A 24,636-nucleotide genomic window follows, 5' to 3' on the forward strand; every position below is an offset into this window, starting at 1 on the left:
TACACAAGTCTAATACACTTTTGTTAAAGATCACTTACAATGTGCATAGCTAATACGTATACACTTTAGAAAGTGGGCCAAATAGGGTTGCTTGATGAATCGCACCAGTGACATATTGGACCTTCTAGTGACACTATGTAGCCCGCTCCAAACCAGTCATGTAGACAAGCCCATATGCATTAGCAAGGCAAACAGTGGGCCAGAGAACGAGTGAATCCTCCGTCCTGCTTCTCACATTGTGTTTTACTCTAAATTAAGCTGCCATATTCATGTCTGTATCCCACTGTCTCTCCTTTCTACATTAAATGCAGTATCTTCCACCTTCCTCCCAGGTTTGGGGTAAATCATGCAAGTATTTTATGGAAAAAAGGCAAGAGATGTCCATCACAATTTAGAGAAGTAAATCTTTGTCAATGCCTTTCTTTATCTGTTGCTTTTGTTGTTTGCATACAAATTGTTATTTTGTGCAAATAAACATTGTATTTTGGCATTGTATAAAACAGTCCAAGAAAAACAACAACCCCATGTTAGCCTTTTTCCTACATCATCACTTAGATCACAAGGAAAGTGATGAGTCTGAAATGTATGTATGTGGAAGCTCTCCATGCAAGAGACGTTTGAGAAATCAAGGTTAAGGTTTGAGAAATCAAGGTTAAGAATTTGTGTAGAGTGTCCTTATTTATTATCTGTTTTATCTATTTATTACATATACACCCTGCCTTTTCACTTAAAAACAGACAAAACCACTGCTAGCTAAGAATAAATCATAAAATCATCTAAACCAATCCCACTGTAAAACTATTCAAATCAAGCAAATATATTAAAACGGGAAATGGGCACAAAACAAACCACAAACTCAAAACCCCAATGAGCCAGGCTGGTTCATGGTCCATTTCATGATCTAGTTAGGGGATCCCATTTTGCTGAAGCCAAATGAAACACTGATTCCCACCCCCCACCACCCCAGTTTGGCATTTCGTTTGTTTCAGCAGAAGGGGGATGCCTGCCTGCCCCCTTCCACCTGCCCCCCTTCACCTCCGCCTATCTGCTCCTGCCGCCTCCACCACCAAAAGTGCAGGCTCAAAGGCAGTGGGCCTGGCAGCCCCCTCCCCAGGCACAAGCCAGAATAATGAAACTTTTCATTTTTCCAGTTCATGCCTATCTCTAATTAAAACCATTAAAGTCAGAAGGATACCAATAGAAAACAACATAGCAGGGCAGGTTAGAAGTATCCCAGTCTAAAAACATGCATTTTTATTCCCTTCTTAGAATCAACCAGAGTGAAAAACCATTTGCAGCTCAGAGCAGAGTGCATCCCATTGTCAGGGAGCCACACCACGAGAAGGCCCTCTCCCACCTGCCTGTTAAGCAAGCCTCTGAAACTGTTGGTATTTGTAAGAGGGACTTTCCTGAAGATCTTAAAGCTTAAGAGGGTCGTAACAAGCCAGATGGTCCCTTAAATATTTATTTGTTTGTTCATTTTATTTATATCCAGGCCCCCAGCCATCAAAAAATGTGAACTAACACATTGAATTGGGCTCACTAAGCAAGTGATTGTGATGTGTGCAGGAGACTTGTTGTGTTTCCTGGGAGCAGAATGATAATGGAGGGGCCAGAGCTAGCACATTCCCCTTCTTAAATAGAATATTGGAATATGCTTTATGGGAATCTCCTAAAGCTCAGAAATATTACTTTTCTTTGGAATGACACCTCCCAAGATTCCCCACCCAGCTAGACAACTGTCTATGCTGGCTGAGGGATTCAGGAAAGTTACTTTTCAGCTTGGAAGAGTAACAAGCTGAAGCTCAGGAGCTTTCACAGGCAGAGAAAACTCTTTTTTCATTGCAGAAATTCAGCTTCTTAATACAGTGGTGCCTCGCATGATGACGTTAATTTGTTCCAGCGAAATCGCTGTAGAGCGATAACGTCAAATGAAATAAAAAACACCCATTGAAACACATTAAAAAATGGTTAATGTGTTCCAATGGGCAAAATACCTAATCATCCTGCGAAGATCCTCCATACAGCGGCCATTTTCGGCTGTCTGTCTTGCGAGAAATGCCTCCTAAAAACAGCGGGGAGCCATTTTGAGCAGCTGGCAGCCATTCTGAAAACCCAACAATCAGCTGTTTGGATCATCGTAATGCGAAGAAACGGTTCCCGAAGCAGGGAACCGATCGTCACAAAGCGAAAAAACCCCATTAAAACATTGTTTTGCAATCGCAATTGCGATCTCAAAAACATTGTTGTGAAGCGGATTCGTCATTATAAGGGGTAATCGTTAAGCGGGGCATGACTGTACATAGAAAGTGAAGAACCTGGCAATGTGGATATGATGAGGAGCAGAGTCAGCAAGCATATCCCTCTATGCAATGGCAAATGTGTGCAGGGAGAATAATTGTATTCTGCACATTTGGAATTGTGCAAATATTCAGAAGCTATACTCCTCTTGTTTGCATCACAAGTAGAGTAGACCTATTGAATCAAATAAAGTAATTAACTCACAAAATCTCCACTAATTCAATGGGCCTACTCTAGTTGAGACTTCCTGTGCTAAGCAAAAGGATTTTGGTCAGTAAACCATATCTACTTTTTTAAAAAATTGAAAGTCATTTTCATGTTTTTCTTTTGAAATTTGAATTTGAGGGATAGCTAAATTTAAATTTGAGGAATGCTAAGCCTTTAAGTACAATGGCCAGTTCACTAATTTCAATACTTGTACACTTCAGTCCTGATCCAATTAGTGAGGACTGTTGAAAGATATAGTACTAGTGCATGCTGACTTTGAAGAAAATCCGTGAGTATAGACTGAAGTCTACAGGATTAGACTATGCACAGGCTTAGACTATCACAAATAATTCAGATTTATTTGGTGTACTTGCTTATTTTCCAGAAGAATGTTGGAAAAATGTAATACAAAACATTTCATGCTCGTATAAAAGTTAATTTTGAGACCATAACACTGCATTTTTTAAGGCAAATGAATTATATGAATGAACTTTGGATCAAAACTAAGAGAACTGCAAATTTTATTTGCATCCCCATTTTTGCAGCAATTGTATGATGGATATATTATATGCTATAATTTCTGGATGTTTCACTCGGAATAAAGTTAATGTTCAAAGGCTAATTTAAAACTACAGGTAACACATTTTAATGTCCACATTATCAATTCATCTGAGCAATAAGGCAGATTGGTGGAGAATCTCATAAACAAATACATTCAGGCATGCTGTGGATTACGTTAAAGTGACACATTTATTCAAAAATATGACTATGACTTGTCCTCATTGATTAAATGCCCTTAAGAAAGTGAATCTGATTAAATAGAAGCTATTAAGATTCCACACACCTCCTCCACTGCTTTTGAGGGTTGACACATTCCCCCCGAGAGGGAGATTGGACAGCTGATAAGCGAAGGCTGAATTATAAGCACTTTGTGGAATGTCACTGGCAAATGAAAGATCTACTGTTTTGCTTGCAAAGCAAGAGAATGCCTTAACAGCACAAAAAATGGACATGGTGCAGGAATGATTTCATCTTCTGTGCCTAGAATATAAATGACTGTACATATCGGGCATGTATTTTTATGGCAAAGATCAGTCCGTAGCGCAGCACAGAACAGTGTTGCTTGTTGTGAGCGACAGTATCGATTGATTAGAAAAACAGACATAACTGTCTAGGATTTTCTTGGTGTTGTCAGAAATCTAAAGAAGCATATATGATATCTGCATTGTATAGACCATGAGCTGATCTTTGAAAGTGTGGATTTGAGCAGGGAAAGGATGGCAAGAATACTTGCTTAAAGAGATGGAACAAAAAAGTGGTAGGTACTGGAGAGACGTTTTTAATATACTCCATAGAAAATGTGTGCCCCATTGAAACCAACAAAACCTTAGCACACTGTTAGGCACTTACAGATGCTGTCCTATGAGTGGGGGACACTAGGTTCAGGAAGTCCCACTCTAACCACTTAGTAACACTTCCCTGCTGATCCAGGAGTGGGTGAGCCCAGGAAAATTAAATATAGTGATGGTTATAGAACTTGCCTGGTACCAGTACCTTCCGCCACTCTAGTCTGACCCATGGAATGCTTTCAAGGAGTTCCAAAAATCCAGAAGGTTAAGCACTTAAGACTTTCAAGGCAACCCTGCAAAACAGCACTGCCACCACACCCCAAAAAATGGTCAACTCCTGGTAGCTGGTCAAGGGAAGACCTGATTTTAATTATCACATGACCTCTTAGCCAAAAATCCACACATGCATGATAACAATTTCACATTTTATTAAAGACAGTGAAAAAGGCAAAAGTTTCAAAAGGTTTCACCTAGACATCACAAGTATTCTGAAGTAAACAATCAATTGAAGTTTGATTGCAGGAGCAAACACATCAGAAAATAAGAAAGCTAACTAAACTACCTACTATATCAGGCAAAATCCAAAGAAACCAAATCAAACCAAACAAGACAAGACAAGACAAAAAACATGTGGCAACTTAAAGACTGCTATATTTTAATGTGAGCTTCTGTGGACATGTCCACTTCGTCAGACATATGGAAACAGAATGAAATGTTGAATGAAATATCACTTTCATACTAAATATTCATTGGCTCTTGGATGTATGTTATATTTACATGCAGTAATTTATGGCTTGTGTTGTTTTAGAGCTCTGTTGGAAAAATTCCTCAGGAGAAAGAAAATAGACAACAGGCCTGGGCAAAGATGAGGAGGGAGAGAGAAGAGAGAGGAGGTGAGTGGGGTGGGGTGGGGTCCGGGGTTTTGAAGATTGGGGATTCACTTAAAACTCATGAGGGAAAGAAAAAGAGAATATTAAACATAAAGGTGAAAAAGTTGTGAAGAAAATAACAGTGGCAGTAGATAAGAGCAGAATTATTACATTTAGTAATGACGTAGGTAACCTAGGCTTATATTCAATCCATTTATATGTAACTACCTAGTACTTACACACTAGCATAATCTTATAGGATGCACAGAGTATATCCCTCCCAGCATGACCTAAGAGGATGACAACTGAGCACAGCGTATCTAAGAGTTAACTAAGCTCACTAAAGTAAATTCTGAACTTCTTTTTATCCCTTAAGCAAAAGCAAAGTGAAGTGTGCTGCTTATATACCGCTCCATAGTACTTAAGAGACTCTTTGGGCAGTTTACAATTTGGTTATGCAGGCTACACATTGCCCACCCCCAGCAAGCTGGGTATTCAATTTATTGTCATCAGAAGGATGAAAGTTTGAGTCAGGCATGAGCTGGCTACCTGAGCCCAGGATCAAACTGAGGTCAACAGATCAGAGTCTTCATTTCTTTACTGCAGTTTACCCACTGTACCACAAGGCACCTTACTCATCAGCTTCTAGACCTTTTGAGATGGTCTGTCAGTGAGGCTTCAAGTTCCTTCAAATATTCAGGAGGACAAGAGTAGTTTCTGCTCCATTCCCTTCACACACAGCTGAGGTCATCTTCCAATTAACACAGTATTGGGGAACAAGCTGACCTGGCCTTGACGTTTTAGCCCAACAAACGAATCACATGTGCCTGTCTCCATTCCTTTGTCAGCATAAGCTGCCTCCTTGCTTTTTCTCAGCCAGCCATTCCCAAGCACTGAAAAAAGCCCGATTTTTCCAAGAAGGTCCCCATCCATGTTTCCCCAATTTCTCAGAGTCCCACTGAACTCATTCATTTGGAGATTTACTTCCAAATGGATATTTATCTTTGTTGCTTTTATTTCCTCTGTATGTTTGCGATTTTGATTTTGCGCCTGACTTTGTGTAATTATGTTATAGTGGTAACTGAATGTTGTATTTTTGTTTTGATTTGTTTGGTGATGTTTTAACTTTTATATGTTATTGTCCCATTGGGTGTAAGCTGCCCAGAGTGGCCTTGTAGCCAGATGGGCGGTATAGAAATCAAACAAATAAACAAAAAACAAACAAACAAACAAATACAGCTAAAGTTGGATGCCATGACCTATAGTTTACAATGGAACTTGTGAAGTCAGTGGTGTTGTACATAGACCATTGTGTTGTATATAGAAAATACTAATTTTAATTCCCATATATCTCTTATAAAAAGTATTGAAGATAGCTGGGCTGGGAAAAACTTTGAAAGTCCATTGCCACTCAGGACAGTGGCACAAATGAACCATTGGACAGATTCAATATAAGAGATGTGTTCCATGTGGGTGTCTCTTTCAAATCAGTATTATTTATGCAGTAACTTTGGATTAAGAATTAGAATATGCGCATAAATGGGATAATATGGATCTGGTGCTGAGTGATGAAGATTCTCATCTTGTACATTATGTATCCATGAAAGGCACATCTGGGACCCAGCATGAAAACTGAAGGGAATATGAAGTCACTTTTCATTCAACATAAAAGTGGCAAATCTGGTATTAACTGATAAAATGTCAGTCATCTCACATATTACATTATTTCATAATGGAAGGTGGCATTCAATGTGATACCCATATTTATTATAGAAACATGCAAACTAGCTTTTCGTTCATGCACCTGTGATATGTATATGCTGGAAGGTTTCAGAATACATGCACATGCAGCAAATGACAACAATAAATCTGTTGGATTGCTAAACATTTACACTCAGTGCATGAATTTCCTTTTAGTTTTGTGCTTGAAAGCATTATCCCTGTTAGAATGTTAAGACTTGTCATATGACCGCAGGTATAGTTGTTGCATACTCTAATTTGCTACGACACAATTATTGGTAAGTAATGGTATAATAAGATCTCTACCATCATATTCCACCACCTCAACACATACCACACAGACAGACATACACACACATGGACACATACAGAGTAATGTTTTTGTAGGGGAATAATAAATATTTAAGAAATTATTATAGTCCCTCATCACTTGCTTCTTGAAACAATCCTTCTGAATTTAAGAATTCACAGGCTTCCAAGGTAATTTTGTTAAAACAGTTTCACAATTCAATAATAAATACAAAATAACTGAACACACACTCTCTCTCCCTATAGGTTGTCATTGTTCTCTGCCAAGGGTGGGGGACAGGGAAGGGAAGGGAGGGAGACATATCGCATTATAGATCCTAGTCTCATTTCTTTGCATCAAAACAGAAGAAAAGAAAAGAGGGACAACATGATTTCTTGCAAGAGAATTCTACTTTCACTTCCACTAGTTTCTATATTAAAGGTATTTACTAGAGAAAAACAGCTTAGAGGAAGGAGATGCTATAAAGGGACAGAGAGCTTTATGTGACCATCGGTATTTAGCATCAGTTCTATTCTTATAAACAGAGCAAACAAACACAGATGGTGATCTGGAAGAGCAAACAGGATTTTAGTTAACCTCTGATGAAGTCTAAAAAGGAATCAAGGTTATTTATTCTCACAAAGGGAAACTTACTCCCAATGGTTCTGCAGCCATCTATTTTGAGCATATTTTGAGCACTTCTCCTCTCAGTCCAGCCTCAACACATGCAACTTGGAAGACCAGGATCTGACTTCTGCTATCAGAAGGGCCATACTCAGGGAAGGTCCATCCACCTGATGTGTCTGTGGGACGGGAAGTTACATTTCTTCTCCACCAAAGTTCATTCCATTCAGAAAAGTCACCTGACATTCTTTGTTGGACTTTTAGAGGGTGGGAAGAAAGGTTGCTTTGGAAATGAGGAGTTGGGGACCTACACTTCTACATTACCTGTATGCTTATAAATCTGGCTCCAGCTTTTATCAAATATGAGAGCAAAGGAATCTACAGCTAACTTCAGATGATGATTTGCCTGAAGCACCTACTGTATATCCATTAGGCAGGCATACAACGCACCTGGTGTTAAGTCTCTAGAGATCATTTCACTACTCAAGCTCTTCGGCTGAAATGGAACAGAAAAATGAGGCTTCCAAAAGATTTCCTACCATTTTTAGCACCACCATATTTTTTTCCTCTGCTCTTGGGCTCATTTCTATTTTAAGATGTGAAGTATGAGCAATTAAAATATTCAACAGCGATTTTCGAAGAGCCGCTGCTAGTGGTACCTATAAAAAAAGAGGATGAGATTAGCTTTATTTCAATCCTCCAGTGCTTAGATACTATCACTTCTAATAACTGGAGGCATTTACATTCTTACAGGAGAGCTGCTGTGATAAATTGTACTGCCTCTGGAGCACAGAGGGTCCAGATATCAGCATGCAGCACACAGGATGCAGATATTCGCATGCCAACATACTGATTTGGAATGCACTCTACTAAGGATGTGACTACATAGTTGAATACTCCACTTATAAAATGGGTGAATTTCACATAGTTTTTACTGAAAACATTATGAAAAGGCTGATTCACATTAGTCTAGCTCTTTTTGCTCCCAAAGAGGCTCTTTTTCTCTCCTGCTGGGAGCTTCTCCTTTTTCAAGTTGGAACGATTCAAATTGGATTTTCCCCATGTGGTTTATTGAGATACGGTCTTGTAAACACAGAATGTGTAGGTGGTGTTTTGGTGATGTAGACAGTGGTGGTCTGGTGTACAGGACCAGGGGACACATGGGCCCAGATTCTTTCCTCCAATCGTCCTCCAAATTGTAATTTAATATTAATTTTATTTTTTTAAATGCTTACACATATGAGATTGGTGCTAGATCACCCTATCATCTTACTGCTAGGTTATCACCATTAGTATTTCCCATATTTACACCTCATAAAAGGATCAGCAATGGTGTGATCAGGGGAAGGAAGGAAGGAAGGAAGGAAGGAAGGAAGGAAGGAAGGAAGGAAGGAAGGAAGGAAGGAAGGAAGGAAGGAAGGAAGCTGTGGGTTAGAATGCAAATTGAATCTCATCCAGTATGAACAGTGAACTTCTGAATCCATCTGCAGCCCCTATGTGAGCATTGGTTGTGATTTCAAATGGAACACAGGTCCTGAATCAAATTGCATTTCCAATGTACTGTAGTTGTACTGTAAAATGAGTGAGTAACCACAGTTTGAATCAAGCTTGTAAAACTTAAAATATATTCACCAAGAAATCAGGCCACCAAATCTAGCAGTGCTCCCTCCTGAATAACTATTTTTTTTAAAGAACTGAGCTATAGAAGCATCAGAAAACCTTATTATTTTACTCTATATCAGTTTGTCTGGTGTTTGTATATGCTTACTTACTCAAAATCTTTGTCCATTGGAGGAATCAGATCAGCAGATTTCAGGGCCAAAATCTGACCCTAGAGGCCAGATTCTTTTGGTGTCAGAGAAACAGAGTCCTGTTTTTTTGTCACATTGATAGGGTAGAGAAGGATTGGAAGGGAAATGTCCCCCCAGACATTGTGCCACTGAAGCTGTGTAAAAAGAAGGCTCATGAGTCATGTAGTGGTATTCCACTGCCATGTGTGGTTGAAATGATGGGCCCAATGTGCCAAAAAACTGTGAGTGAGGGATTGGAAGGCGCACCAGTGGATGCCTGCACTTGGGCCTGCTATGCCATATGAAGCAACCTACACACAGACACTTTCATGCAGAGCTAATGAGCCTTGGTTCCAGCTGGACATGGGTGGAGATGGGTGCCAAGGCTTCAAAACCATTCCACACTGAAAAATAAAATTACAGTCCCCTCCAATGCTATTCATCCTGAGGTTCTTCCCCCAACTGTACTTTATCAACAAGAAGAACATTCCATCAGGTCTAGTTTGACTTACAGCAACAGTTTTCGGGGTTTTAAAGGTAGAGAGTACTGTATTCAGAAGTGGTTTACCATTCCCTTCTTGTGAGAATACCCTGGGAGTATACATCTTGTGCAAGGCTGGCTCTTCTCTCTGGAGGCACAGTGAGGAATTGACCTCCCAGCCAATCCCTAATTCATTGAGCTATCCAGCTGGTGAGATAGGAATCTGTATATTCAGAAGGGTTTAGCAGTTTTCTGAAACGTCTGCCTGTGCCCTGAGATGCGATAACCATAACTAACTTTGAATCACAAAGATTCTCAAAATGGCCACCAACAATACAAAAATTAACTATGCCAAACATAAGGATTTTTTTTAAAAAAATGCATTTCAGTAAACATCAAAAAGGAAAGGGTAAGGGGATATAATTGTCTTCTACTGTTTTATTTTTAACATCATAGCCAAGAAGAACCCCTCTCTACAGATGAATAAAGGAATGAAGATATCATAACAATAAAAAGTTTTTTTTGTTAGCCTCCTCTTTAAGTGTGAGGATGCTCCATCCAGAACCTCAGAAACAGATCTCAATTGGGATGAACAGTTCTATTTTCACTTATCATCAGGTACTGGTTTGGAAGCTCTTGTATTTCCTGACTGGATTTCCCTGAGTTGTACTCCAAAAGTTAACCTTTCCAAGCCCTGGTTCTTAATTTTTTTTTCTGTATGAAAACATCTCTATCTCTGTATGGCGGAATGTCAGGACAAACCCAGAACACTAGCAGCAATTGAGGGAGATGGGGTAACTCTGTGATCTTAGGCTGTAATTGTAGAGTGTCTGCCATGATCAGAAAGACCAGCAAGTTTCCTGCAAGAACGTTTTTCAGGAAAGAAAAAGAAGGGAAACTTTCAGTAATAGAAAAGGAGAAGAGAGAGTGAGAATAAATTGGGCAGTAGCAAGGAGCTGATGTTCCATGCAACAGGTGGAGAGGAAGTTACCAAAGTAGAAGGGCAACATTAGACAGTAAGGGGTGAGTACTTTTGTTACAGCTTTTAAAAAAAAATAGCAGTAGTTTGCTGTACAATTTCTGCAGTGTGAGCTTTGAGCATGGAGAAAACTAGGGGATTCAAATAGGACCTTAAAAGTCACACGTGGCCAACAGTCTCCATGTGGCCTAATCCTAGAATGGATGGTTTGTGGCTAGATGGACCAAACTAGGGCACCTCCATATGATCTGTTCCATAAAAAAAACAATGTGGTCTCAGTTTATATTGGTAGGAACTCAGATGGGTCCTAAGTGCTTTGGTTTATTCAATGATGCTGCGCTTGTCTGCGCAGATGTCACCTCATACTTTTTCACAGCTTTTTGACCCACCCATTTGTCTGTCTATTGATTATAAAATCAATGTACAATGTACAACTCTGTTGTAAAGCAATTATATGTGCTGTTAATAGGCATGGTCTAGGACGTCAGCAGACATGTTGCAAGTTTTGGGAGATACCTGTGAGTGGAGGAAAATGGAAAACACAATGTCTGATATTTTAATGGCTTCATCTAGTGGATTTGACTTGCATACATCATATTATTTGAAAAGTAATGGAAAACAAAGTGTTGAAGTCTGTTAGGGCCCCCTGATCCAATTGGTAGGCCAGTGTCGAATTTTCAGAGGGATTCTGATTCAATCCAGAGCAACTTTTACCATTGGATTCACTCTGATTCCCAGGTCTGAATCTGTTTGTAGATTTGCAAAGACAGTGCATTGAAAAATAAAAATGGCTATAACTTTGTTGTTTTTGCACTGGTATATATGAAATCAGTAATCATTTTTGAAACTAAAGAGGTATATAAATCTGTCAAATTTCAGACACCAGTAGTACATTTGGCCATACAAGTTGATTAGAAATGGGCATGAATCACCGGGTTGGCAGTTTGTGCTAGTTTGTTTTTCAGCAGAACAGCTGTTTGTTGCTGCTCAGCCCTGCCTCCTCCAGTGGGTGCCCACTCAGAGGCAGTGCCCAGAGGAGGCAGAGCAAGGAAGACAGAGTGCTGCCTCTGCCCACTGGAGGAGGCTGTGCTGGGAAGTGCCAAACAGCTGTAAGGTTGAAAAACAAACCACACGAACCACTGAACCAGAGGTTCATGCCCATCTCTGTCAATGATCATGCAAACGGGTCTGAATAAGGGTGATTGGGTTCAGAATCTGTGAATTGTCTGAACATGATCTATAGCCCCTTTGTTTATACGGATCAACAGAGCAGACTAATACAGCAGTAAGCAGGTGCAGTGTAACAGACATGCCAGAAAAGAGGCACAGGAAAGGAGAGGAAATATACATCGCAGCAAGTGTGTGCTGAGTGTGCCATATAGGAGGTTGTCTCCTTGACTCTCCTTTATTGACTACATTTCTTTATTTCTATAATCTTTGGCTCTCTCACAGCAAACAACAAATAAACAATTTCTCGGCATTCTGACTTAAAGTTATAAAAGTACAATCACTGGTTTTTCCTGATCTTCCTTTTTTTCTTCCATCGAATTGGCATATGAAGAGCAGGTCCCTATATATGCAGTATAACTGCATATCTCATTTGGATCCATAGGTTTGGACCAGAAGATTAAGTTTGTCCAAAAAATTGACACTACAGAAATTTGTCTGTGTAAGCTCTGAGCAACAGAAAGGGCATTGTATTTTTTCTTGGGATCATTTCATTTCTTCCATTCTTAGCAAATGGAAAGAGATTCCTGTTATTAATAGCTCCTCCAGTTTTGTTATTGATATTTTGATGGAAGTCCTATTGCTTGGCATAATAAGTCACAGCTAGAATAATTCCACCGGATCAGTAGGGATTGGATGAGTCCACTCTTCTGTAAGTTCTCTGGATTCAAGAGGCCTACTCTAGTTGCAACTTACTACACTAAGTGAAAGGATTTCAGCCTCTGTGTAGAGACAATGTATGGAATATGACCGCATAGATTTTTTGGTGTGAATATAAGAAATGGAAGTGAGATGGTAAGCGAAAATGTGATGCTTGGTTGCACAAACTTTTCTATACCACAGAGAGAGAGAGAGAGAGAGAGAGAGGGAGAGGGAGACACACAGATGTTCTATCCTGACTTTCTTCCAAAGGCAGTTGCTTGACAGTGGTGGTTACTCAAGTTGACGTGGAACATTGCAGTGACTACATGCCATTAAAGTCATTACAGTGGTGCCAATTTTTGGTAATGAAAGACTCCCCCTCCCTGCCTCCAATGTCTTCCTGATGATGCAAGGAATTCCATGGGAGTCATATGACCATTGGGGGGGGAATTGAAGTGTTTTTTTAAGTCACTGCTGCTTATAACATCATCAGCCTTATGTGGTGTAACATGGAACAGTGCTCCAGTCTCTGATTACCATCATCCTGAGGTGATTGTACTCCACCATAGGCACCAGATCAGAGCAGATGGGTATAGCATATGATTTCACTCTTGCTTCCCAGCCTTTTCTTCCCTTGGATGACCTTTTGTCATATTATAAATTATATCCATCATTTTACAAGGGCCGCTCTCACCTAACGAGTCAGAGGAGGGAAGAAAGATGAGGAATTACGCATTTCCAGCTGGTATGATAATTGTAATTTGTTTATTCAACATTATGAATATTAAGAAAACCTATCACTTTTTCTGTGTGAAACTATTTTTAATTAGAACACTTATGAAAAACTTTAAGGCTGAATGTCCCTTTTTTATGAGAATCTGTATATTATCATATTATAATCATTACTGAGTCGGAGCCTGAGTGTTTGTTCTGAAAACTGTCAATACTCTTAATGGCAGTAGTCTTGGAAACTACAGATCTGCCACAGGATTAATTGCTCACATAAAACATTATCCTTTCCCCGCATCTCCTCTGTGGCTGAGAGGCTGCTATAATGATTAATGGACCTGTATAACATACTAAAGAATAAACATAAATGTTGCGGGGGGGGAGGGGGGAAGAGTTGTTCCTGATTTTCATTGAGATGAAACAAGCAGCCTTAGTGACGCAGCCTAGTGTTTTTTCTCTCCCCGCAAGAGAAACACTGCAAATATATTCAGACAGACAGACAGACAGACAGACAGACAGACAGACAGACAGACAGACAGACAGACAGACAGATAGATAGATAGATAGATAGATAGATAGATAGATAGATAGATAGATAGATAGATAGATAGATAGATAGATAGATAGATAGATAGATAGATGTAGGTAGGTAGGTAGGTAGGTAGGTAGGTAGGTAGGTAGGTAGGTAGGTAGGTAGGTAGGTAGGTAGGTAGGTAGGTAGGTAGGTAGGTAGGTAGGTAGGTAGGTGAGTGGGTGGATGGATGGATGGATGGATGTCTTTTGAAAAGCATGATACGGAGGGAGTTTCACATGGAAAACTGTTGTCTGATGCACAACCATTTTTATTATGGATGGTGAATCCTGATCCAGTATAAATGTGCTAAACTGATATTTACTTTACTTTACTTTAATTTGATTTATACCCCGCCCCTCTAGACCAGGTCTACTCGGGGTGCTTACATACATAAAAACACAACATACATTACTTTGTTTTCACACTTGCAATATCTTAGCAGTCCTCCTCAAAATACTCCTGCTCTAGGCATCAAGCGGTCTACTGACCTGCAGAAAGGCTGCACCATTTAATTGGTGCATTCTTCATATCTTACATACATGACTCCCTTTTCATCAAAGGGACAGGACACTGGGAGGAAAAATGATACAGTATTAATGTCTTATACACTGACTGTATAAGAAGACATCAATACAATAATGTATTTTTGTATTACATTACACTGAATGTGAGTATGTACCCTCGGTTCATACGTCCATATTGCATTAACAAAGCAGCACTTAAAAGTGTTGGAAGAAGCCATGAGAAACATCCATTCATTTGTATTCTCCACCGGACTGTCAGTGTTATTGAATTAAGAACCCCCTTCACTCATTAGAGTTTGTTAATTCTATAAGAACTGTGGACACTTCCTGTCTTAAGCTTTAAATATTAAACAATTAGAGAGTCACTCCAATCCTATGCAATGATCGTCAACACGTCCTATTTTAGTGACGAGCTGGATGGGCGTCCTTCGGCTCCCTGCTCATCATTTCTACCTGTGCATCTCTCGCTTCCCCAGTTGCAAGCTGCTTGTCAATAACCCCCAATGCTGTGCAAGTGGAGAAGAGAATCTGCAATAATCTGTGCTGTCCTCTTCTGATAGCCTCCAGAGGTCACCATCAAGATGGGAATTCTGTGTTTTCAAGCAGCTCTAAATACGATTTCATCTCTGTCGATAATGCCCTGAGGTGAAATAGCCAGGCCTCCCGAGGGGTCACCGTCCAAAATATCAGTTCCAGCATTATAAACAACAATGTCTGATTTCACTTCATTCAAGGCAGATTCCACACGTGCTTGGACTTTCTGAAGGTATTCTGCATCTTCTGTGCCCCAGTCCAATTCAACCTTCCACCGAACGGCTCGCTTAGCAAATCCATCTCCTGGATAAATATACCTCTTGTAGACATCCATAATGTACACTCTTCTATTCTCCATGAAGGCTCTTTCATGGCCATTCCCCTGATGGGCATCCAAATTTATAATAGTTGCTTTAGAAACTCCTTCTAGCCTTTCAAATAAAAACTTTATGGCCAATGAAATATCAGCATATGCACAAAATCCTCCTCCTTTATCACTTGAACAGTGATGAAAACCACCACCAATATTAATTGCCCATCCTCTCTCAATTGCCAGTTTCCCTGCCATTATTGTTCCTCCTGTTTATGTTCTGAGAGGTCTCGGTACCTTCCTCTGAACAAGGAAATTGGGCAGAAAAAGAACAGGTGGAATTTCCGTAATTGTAGCCACAACAAATGACCACTTTAATCGGTTTAGGTACTGTCGTGTGTGAACAACTAAAAGATCTTCTTCAGTGATATGCATCTTATAAAACCATTCTAAAAACAAGGAAACAGAACTTGGGCAATGACATCTGCATGGTTATTCCAGAATCCTCCACCAGCCGGGTTCTCAAAGAATTCTGAGAGTTGCCATCCAAAAGTGAATTTTTAAGCTCTGGCTTGAATTATTGGCCCTCTCCATCTAAGAGGCTTAGTCTATACAATGCCATTTAAAAAAGCATAGGAAGTATGAGGATTGTGCAGGATGGAGATGTTCATTTTGTTTTCAGTTCATTTGGGGGTGGGGGGGGACACCTCTCCCATTTTCAGTTCTTCTGAGCACCACTCCTTTCATTGGCCACGAAAGCGGGTGCCTCTTTGGCATCATTTTGGTTTACGTATTTCCCCCATTTGGAGGAGAAAAAGTGGCAAAGCTTGCTGGGCAGGGCTGCCTAGGCAAGGTAAGGAGTTGCACGATGGTGGCAATGGGGAAAATGAGAAGCGTGCTAGGGGTGGAGGAGGAGTCCCAGCACCTAAGCAAGAAGAGGGAGAGGAGAGAATTGGGTGAGTGCTCTAATGCAATCTCAGTGTGAAGCAGGCTATACAGTATGTACATGGGGGGTGAATGAATGTGACAGATGAAGGAAACAGGGATGAACACAGATGATCCATGTTCTCTCATTTGTTGGAACAGGTCGTTAATATTTCTGAGACTCTCTTCCCAAAACTCCTTCAATCTTGTCTTTCTGTCTTTATGCCCTAATAGTATCTTGACATGATTTTTACCACCCTAAGGGACTTAAAAATCTCCTGCCGTTCTAAGCAACATCACTTTTCTTGCTCTCCTCTGCCAGTTATGCAGGGAACCTTTCCCCAGAATATATAATTCTTAAAACCCCTCATTTTCTATAAGCAGTAAGTCACACTCTTAGATATTTGCCCATGTAACATTTCAGAAATGTACATGCCCCATCAGAACTTCCTAGCAAGCTGTTCTTGAGAAATAGGGCAGTTTATTATGATGCTATGTGACTTTCATTTAAACCTTGCCCTGTCCTTTTATTCACAGGACATTCTTGACCAAATTGCTCTCCGTGAACCTCAATGACCCATAAAATGAACATAATAATCCTGCCTTCTTCAGTCACAGGGATGAAATGGGTTATCACACTATGGATATAAAAACACGGCATATGTGGATTCATTGATGCCAACAGAATGTGCCTTCCACTATTAAACATTTGTGCTGACGCTAGTTGCATACAGCCTTGGCATTACATCAATGCTGTCCTAGCATAATGTTTTGCATGGTTGCACTGGTGTAGGAGTAGCTATTTGCTGAGCAAAGCAGATCATAGAGCTGCATATAACAGAGATTAACATAGCTAGCATTTTAAATGCTGTTCTGAATTTGCCAAGAATTTACAGCTGCACAAAGAATTGAATATGGAGTCCAAAGGAGGGGAAGGAACAGGTGAGTAGAAAACTAGTGTTGCCAGCTGAGTAATGTTCCTTAGGGCAAGGAAGCGGGACCATGGGGCAGGATGGTGTTGTTAACTGCACTGAGGGAGTTCTGAACTTGTATGAGACATAGTGCCACCTCTGCTTTTAGGGTCTGTAAAGGCAGTCCTTTCAATAGAGTAAAGGAGGCAATTCTCTCCTCCACTTTATGGCAACATTAATCATTATGTTCTAACAGTGGCATGAAAACTACATACAAGTAAAAGAGAGAGGGAGCTTGCTATAGTGGGAAGGGACTGCTCTGTGTCTTGGATACATGGAGTTTTGTATAGTCTTGTGCTCATGGATGCTAGGGAGGGAAAGTACCTATCATTCAGAGAAAAAAAGTAAACAAGAAAATTATCTCTACATGGTAAAGCACTGCAGGGGTAGGAGCGCCCCTGAATGATTATTTTCCCTCTCTCCTCTCCTTCCCTTCCAGAGCTAATATAAGAACATTTGTAGTAATACACTCAGTTTTCACAGAACTAAAATATATATACTAACCTCCTTAAAATCATGGAGGAAGAGCCAAATACATTTCAGAAGTACTCTCTAATAAGGCCTTTAATCTGGGCTGCATCTGATACATTTTCATATGATTTATGGTGAACCTAATATGGTTTTCAAGATATATGAAATATTTAAGGAATGATTTTACCAGAGCCACCTGTGAGTTTTCATGAGGATTCAAACCCAGATTTCCCATGTCCTAGTTTGTCACTCTGTTCACTACACCACACTGTACGACCATAAAACATACAAACACCTATCAATTTAGGGATAAAACAACAAAGCGTCTCAGGACACCTGAAGGAGAAATGCGGTTTATATCACTTAAAGTTAGCAGCAGCCCATTTTGTCAGATGTAAATTGACTAATCCACAAAAAGCTTATGTGTGATAGTCTTGAAGATGCCACAAAAAACCTCTTCTTGTTTTTGTTGCCACAGACTAACGCAGTTATTCCCCCTTGATATTACAAAGTCAGGCACTCTTCTTGGTGATGTAAAACTTTCTAGGGTCAGTGTTATTGTGTCCACACTCTCACATCTCCAACAGACAAGGTACCCGGTCAGACTCACATTCATGATGCAGACAACTTTGCTGATATAGGAAACAAGGAAGTAAGTACAAATAGGTATTATACAGGAACCGGCTTTCCTCCACACAGTACTATGATGGCAAAGGCTGACTGGATTCTGTCAAATGGAAGTAGTGCCTCGGGAGGGTAGAATACTCGCAGGCCACAACAATTTGCCTGATTATTCCTACTCATGTTTCTTCCAGCATGGCACTGGGAAAAGCCAGCTACAACCTATGAATGATAACAAATCTGGATCAACTGACTGGAAAAGTAGGATGGAGATGCCTTGGGGCTAGCACTTCTGTCACTGAGTCCTCTATGGAGCTATCACTGGCGAGGCATGCTTCCTGGCCACTGGTTCCTGGGGGCCCACTCTGAAGAACTGCCAAGGTTGCATTCTTGCACGGACAAGCCTGGCCACCCAAGTCCTGAGGACTTCTGAAGGAAGAACCTCTCCACTCATTCCCCAGCCCCACAAGACAGGTCGAAGGGGTTTGCTGTGGCTTTCTTCCCACCACCCAGCTCTTGCTCTCAATGTTTTGCCCAAAACAGCAGGTTAAATTTCACAAGTTCTTCTCTCCTCCCTGAGTTGCTCATCAATGGGGAGGCACTATATTAGTGAGCCCAATTTCCTTTCCTTTTGTGCTGATGAGCCAATTTCCTTTCCTTTCAATCTGCTTACAACCCTCTCATGCCCTGTCTAACTTTCAACCATGGTAGCTGCCCTGGGGTGGTGGCTAGGCCCATAGCCAGCTTCCTGATGGTGTTTGCAGAAGCAAGGCTGCACTGGAATATGGGGAAATGGCAGGTTGTGCTTCTGGCAGTGGGCCCTCTCACTTATCTAGAATCATAGAATAATTGAGTTGGAAGGGGCCTCTAAGGCCATCCAGTCCAACCCCCTGCTCAATGCAGGAATCAAAGTCAAAGCAAATCTGACAGATGGCTTCCAATTTTCCCTTGAATGCCTCCAGTGTTGGAGCACTCATCACTTCTCGAGGTACTGTGATTGGTTCCATTCTCACACTGCTCTAACAGTAAAGACATTTTTCCTGATACTGAGCCTAAATCTGGCTTCCTATAGTTTGAGCCCACTATTAGATGTCTTGGACTCTGGGATGATTGAGAACAGATACTGCCCCTCCTCTTTATGACTATCTTTGAAGTATTTGAAAAGTGCTATCATATCTCCCCTCAGTCTTCTTTTCTCAAGGCTAAACATGGCCAGTTCTTTCAGTCTTTCCTCATAGAGCTTAGTTTCCAGCCCCATATTCATCCTTGTTATTCTTCTCTAAACTTGTTCCAGTGTGTTGGCATCCTTCTTTAAGTGTGGTGTCCAGAACTGGACACAGTACTCTAGATGAGGCCTAACCAGACCTGAAAAGAGGGGAACTAGTACCTCATGGGATTTGGAGACTACACTTCTGTTAATGCTTCCTAAACAGGAACAGCAATACCCATACCTTGTTTGCCATTGATAGAAATGGAAGAAGAAGCAACGCCAAAGAGTGTAATGAAGGGGTCTCAAACATGTGGCCCGGGGGCCATTTGTGGCCCACCAGATGATAGTTTGTGGCCCCCGCCTTGGCTGCCCCCGAAGCGCTCACGCATCCTCTGCTGTCAAGAGTAAAAAAAAAAAAAACAAACAGACTCGCCTCACTCTCCGGCGCTCTCCCAAGACAGCGCCTCTTACACCCTCCATCCGGAACTGCAGACTGCCAGCCAGCCTACCTGTCTGCCAGCAGGCAGGCTGCACTTCTGGATGGAGGGGGCAAGAGGCACTGTCTTGGGGAAGAGCCGGCAAGCAAGGCCCACTGCCAGCCCTTTTCTCTGAGTGCCCGAGCCACCGCCAAGCGATGCCTGAGAGTGGAGCTCGCTTCTGGCCCCTCCTTGAAGAGCGCCTCCAAGTCGCCAACAGCAGCTGCCCCCCCACCTCTTCCAGGGAAGCGGCTCTCTGGCTCTCTTTCTCTCTCGGCACCCCCAGCACCAGCCTGGCCAGCAGTGGCCTCAGCGTCCGGCGGTGCTTCCTCCTCCTCTTCATCCTGCTTCAGCCGCCTTAGTTCTGGAGGCTGCCTAGGCTTGGCTCACAAATTATGTTCCTCTGTTGTGGTGGGGGCAGTTGCTGCTGCTGAGTGCACTTTTTTTTGAGGGGAGGCCCTCAGAGGAAGGTTGCCAGACCTCCGTGTGTGTTTGTGTGTGTGCATGCATGCGCACCTGTGGCCCCCCCAGTTCTGTTTAATTTTGCGGGTACCAGTGGGGGCTTTTCTCCTTTGGCAAGGTGAATTCTGTGAGGGGTTTTTTAAAATTTTATGTCGTGCCATCCTCCCCACCCACCCCTGGCTAGGAGGTCGCTGGCGCTCCCTCCTCCGCTTCTTCGTCCTGCTGCTGCTGTTGGTGGTAGTGAAGAAGGAGCTGGAGGGGGTCGTGACCGGCGATGAGGGCTTGCATGCCCCTCCCCCTCCTCCTCAGAGCCCTAACCGGGCTAAGGAAATTCCTGGGTAGCTTCCTCAGGCTCTTGCTCTGCTTGGCGAAAAATCTGATGTGGCCCAGCCTCACCCAGACTCTGCCTCCAGCAGCCCCCAGGTAAATTGAGTTTGAGACCCCTGGTGTAATGCAAAAAGGACAAGAGCCCTTTTGAATGCCATTACCTGTACAGAACTTGGGCAGTGCCCTCCTAGTCAGTCTTGGATGTCTAGGAAACCTCCACAAAGCTGATGTTCTGGTAACATGGAGGGCTGAAGGGCAGAACAGGAAAGATAAGACATTCTAACATGGTTGCTGGTAGCACCTAATTACCCTGAGAAAGTTCCTTGCTGCTGCTACATCAGAAGAATGGAAGCAATGTTACTTTCTCAGTATATACAGGAGTGGTCAATAAGCAAGATGGGATACCTGATGAATAGATGATGCTTTAGCCTAGCTCAGCAAATCTCCTCTACTATACTAACATCATAAAGGATTTTTCAGCAAAGGTGCAGCAGGGAAGGCGGTCTTTAAAAAAAAACACAAATGGAAATATTAAAAACAGCTTTTTGAACCATAAAATTATTAATTGACCTGCCTCATTGAAAATAACAACAACAAAAAATGATGCTTCTACAACCTCATTAATGTCAAATATGTGATTTGTTGTTCTTTTGGTAGTAAAACTAGTCAGTAGAAGCAGTGTGGATATACAAATGATGGATACTAAGTGGTTAATTAAAAAAAACACCCATCATCTGTATGTCTCCTGTCATACTTCATGTCCAAAGATTTTTTAGTGCTAAATAATGCAAGTCTCCCTTTTAATAGCTTCAAGTCCCATCCAGATTCTACACACATCCTATTTCCAACTAGAATTTACAGCCCTATATTATTTTAATACCTACACTAACCTACAGGCACAGCTGTTGGAACTATCCTTGCTTGTCTTGATTTTTTATAATGTATGAGCATGGAAAGGTGATTTAAGTAATCTTGGGCAAGTGAGAGGGAAGAGTTGAATGCACTCCCCCACTGTATGATTTTTAAAATATTTCCTTTATTCCTCCTTTATTCCAGGGATTGTGCTGACTGTGGGCTTTTGGGAATTGTAGTTTAAACAAAGCCAAACAAAAAACCTCCCACGACCCAAACTGCACCAAGCTCTACTCCATAGTTACCAAATCATTATCAGTGTTACTGTTCTAGTGCACAAGGCCTATATCGCTTGAGGCACCAATGTCAGGGATGGGATTCTTCAGTACTTTGTGAGTTACTTCCAGACAGGCTTCTGTTGCTGTTCCCATCTTCTTTAGATATACAAGTCCTATTTTAGCATTCAAGGAAAAGGTTACTTCAGACCTGTAAACAATGAGAGCAAACTAACCCTGCCTCCTTCACACTGGCTCTTGCATATGAATTGCTACTCTTGTGTGTATGTGTGTGTGTGTGATTATCTTATAGAATAATGGAGTTGGAAGTGGCCTGTAATGCCATTTAGCCCAACCTCAATAGATACATATATACTTGCTGTGTGTCTGGCATAGACCGGTGCCTGCTTCTCAACACTCTATATTAGCTGCTCAGCCTGGCTTCTTCCCCTGCCATTTAAACAGCAAAATGGTAGCAGGTTTACTCATCTAGTTTTTGCTTCCACTTCAAGTCGCTCTGCGGACAGATTAATATAACAACATTTCTTGTCTCTGTTATTCTTCCAAGAAGCAGCCAATGATGGCCTGAACTGGCTAACTCCCTGAGTGATCTAGCCAGCACAATACAGTGGACCCTCTACTTACGGAATTGATCCATATTGGAATGGTGGCTGCTGGTCGAAAAGTCTGTAGGTGGAGGCTCCATTGACCTACAATGCATTGAAAACTGATTAATCCCAAAACCAGCCATTTTTGTTCCATTTTGGTTTTTTCCTGGTCTGTAGGTCGATTCTCTGGCTGCAAGTCGAACCTAAATTTTGCAGCCAGAGAAGTCTGTAACTCGAAAAGTCTGTAAGTCGAGCCGTCAGTAAGTTGAGGGTCCACTGTAGTATGTATATACAGTATTTTAAAATATTGCTATTTGATGTCTGTGTCAGCTACTTAATTTGCAGCTAAAGGATGGAATCCAATTGGTATTTGCATAAGGTTTTCTAACTTGCTGCAGCTGACTGCAGCTAACTGGTGGGGTACCAAAGTGCATCTTGGTTGTGCAATTTGGTGTGTGACCGGGCATATGGCTGGAATGTGCCATAGCCATGGCAATTGACACAAATCATATCTGAATGCCAATGGGATCCTGACCAATAACTATTCAATTAAAATAGTTAACATTTAATTAAAATGTTAAACTATTTTGTTGAGAAACTCACTCTTATTTCAATATATAAAAATATAAAAGACTACTGCCCACAAAACATGTCCAGTATTCATCATTTCATTCATTTATTATATAGTCTCTGTCATCCAAGGATGTATGGAGAAGAATGCAAACACACTCATTCACATTCCTCTGCCTTGTTTTACTGCCACAACTACTGTGTGTAGTATTTTGGGTCAATAGAGTGTGACTGGCCCAGGTTACATACATTGGTGAAGCTGAGTTTGGAATTTGAATCTGGATTTCTTGATTCCAGGCCAATGATCTAACCACAAAACTACACTGACTCTCATTTCTTTTATACACATGATGAAAACATGAACAGACTTTAACAATTAAGGATGTTTGGAAACCCTGCCTATTTCTTTGGGAGAAATCACTGGAATGCATCTGATCTTGTTTGTAAGGTGAAGATTCATCTTTTTCCCCACAGTGCCTTTATCTTCCACTTCCTTCCTTCCTTCCTTCCTTCCTTTTTTGTACTTGCACTTTATGACTGTCATCGTTCATAGAGGCATTTATTTCATAAATCTTGAATGCCATCCAGCAAATACTGCAGGATTTCAGGAGCTGCCTCCAAGTAGATTTTATAACACTTTAGCTTCTATGAGAATTACAGGCTATCTAAGTACCAAGAAAACTCTAAGGTGTTGAGAGAAGAATTTGTGGTGGGAAAACAAAAAGTCACACTCAAGGCTGCAGGAAGAATCTTCTTTGAGTCATTTTATTCTTGAGTCTTACTGTGTAAATGGTCCAGGCGAGAACAAGTGAGACAATGATGATGGCAAAATTGCGCAGAGATAAAATGATTCCACTTCTGCATTTCACCAAACCATTTGAAATGGGCAAATTTATTTCAGACACTTATGGCTGAGTAAGCTACAGGAGTCACTCACAAGAGTATTCAAAAGAACAGAGATGAATAATAGATCTCTAGAAGTGTTCAGATGGCTAACATAAATGATAGCACACAAAATTGCTTAGGGCTGGGGATTGTCTTGTTTTGCTTTGCTTTTTGTAATCATGTAGCCATCAATCTTCCATTTGATCACTGCAGAATGGATTTCATAACCAGGGCGCTGCAAATCTCATGAAGGAGACCCTTTGGAAAGGCTGGAAAGCAGTTACAGAAATTGATTTGATTGATCACATAAGCCATTAGGATTCAGGCCATTGTATTTGGGATAAGTTGAATGATCAGAACATCCCAATTATGTCAGTCTGGACATCACACTGAAAATACATTTTGGGGAAAGATAGAACAGAAGAGAAAAAGAAATTGTTCAACCCTCGGTTTCTCACTTTGCCTGCCACATAAGCCATATGCCAAAGCTTTACGATGCTCACATAAGGTTAAAAATGAAGACCTTAGTGCATAGAACCCACAACCGTATTTAGATAGTGAACTTTAGAAAAGCTCAGGAAAAAAACTGTTTTGGAGTACAACTTCCAGAATTCCCCTGCTGATATGACCACTTCACTCCAGAAATAGTAACTTTTCCAAGTCCTGAACTTAATCTCTCCCCCCACACACACACTTACTGTTTGATCACACCACCAGGCCTAATAAAAGAATGTAAACACACCCATTCAGTTTGCTTATTTTAAGTTGCTTCAGTATGTTAGCTGGATGCTATTTACAGTGGTCTCAAGTCTCTC

The 24,636-nt window shown here is 41.1% G+C and overlaps 1 pseudogene; it reads right to left on the minus strand.

Moving 5' to 3' along the window:
• Window positions 1-14,727: 14,727 nt before the first annotated feature.
• Window positions 14,728-15,604, minus strand: LOC110077523 (histone deacetylase 11 pseudogene; annotated as a pseudogene).
• Between the last annotated feature and the right edge of the window lie 9,032 nt (window positions 15,605-24,636).

Source organism: Pogona vitticeps, chromosome 2 (assembly GCF_051106095.1).
Source record: "Pogona vitticeps strain Pit_001003342236 chromosome 2, PviZW2.1, whole genome shotgun sequence".
In the NCBI taxonomy this organism is placed as follows: Eukaryota; Metazoa; Chordata; class Lepidosauria; order Squamata; family Agamidae; genus Pogona; species Pogona vitticeps.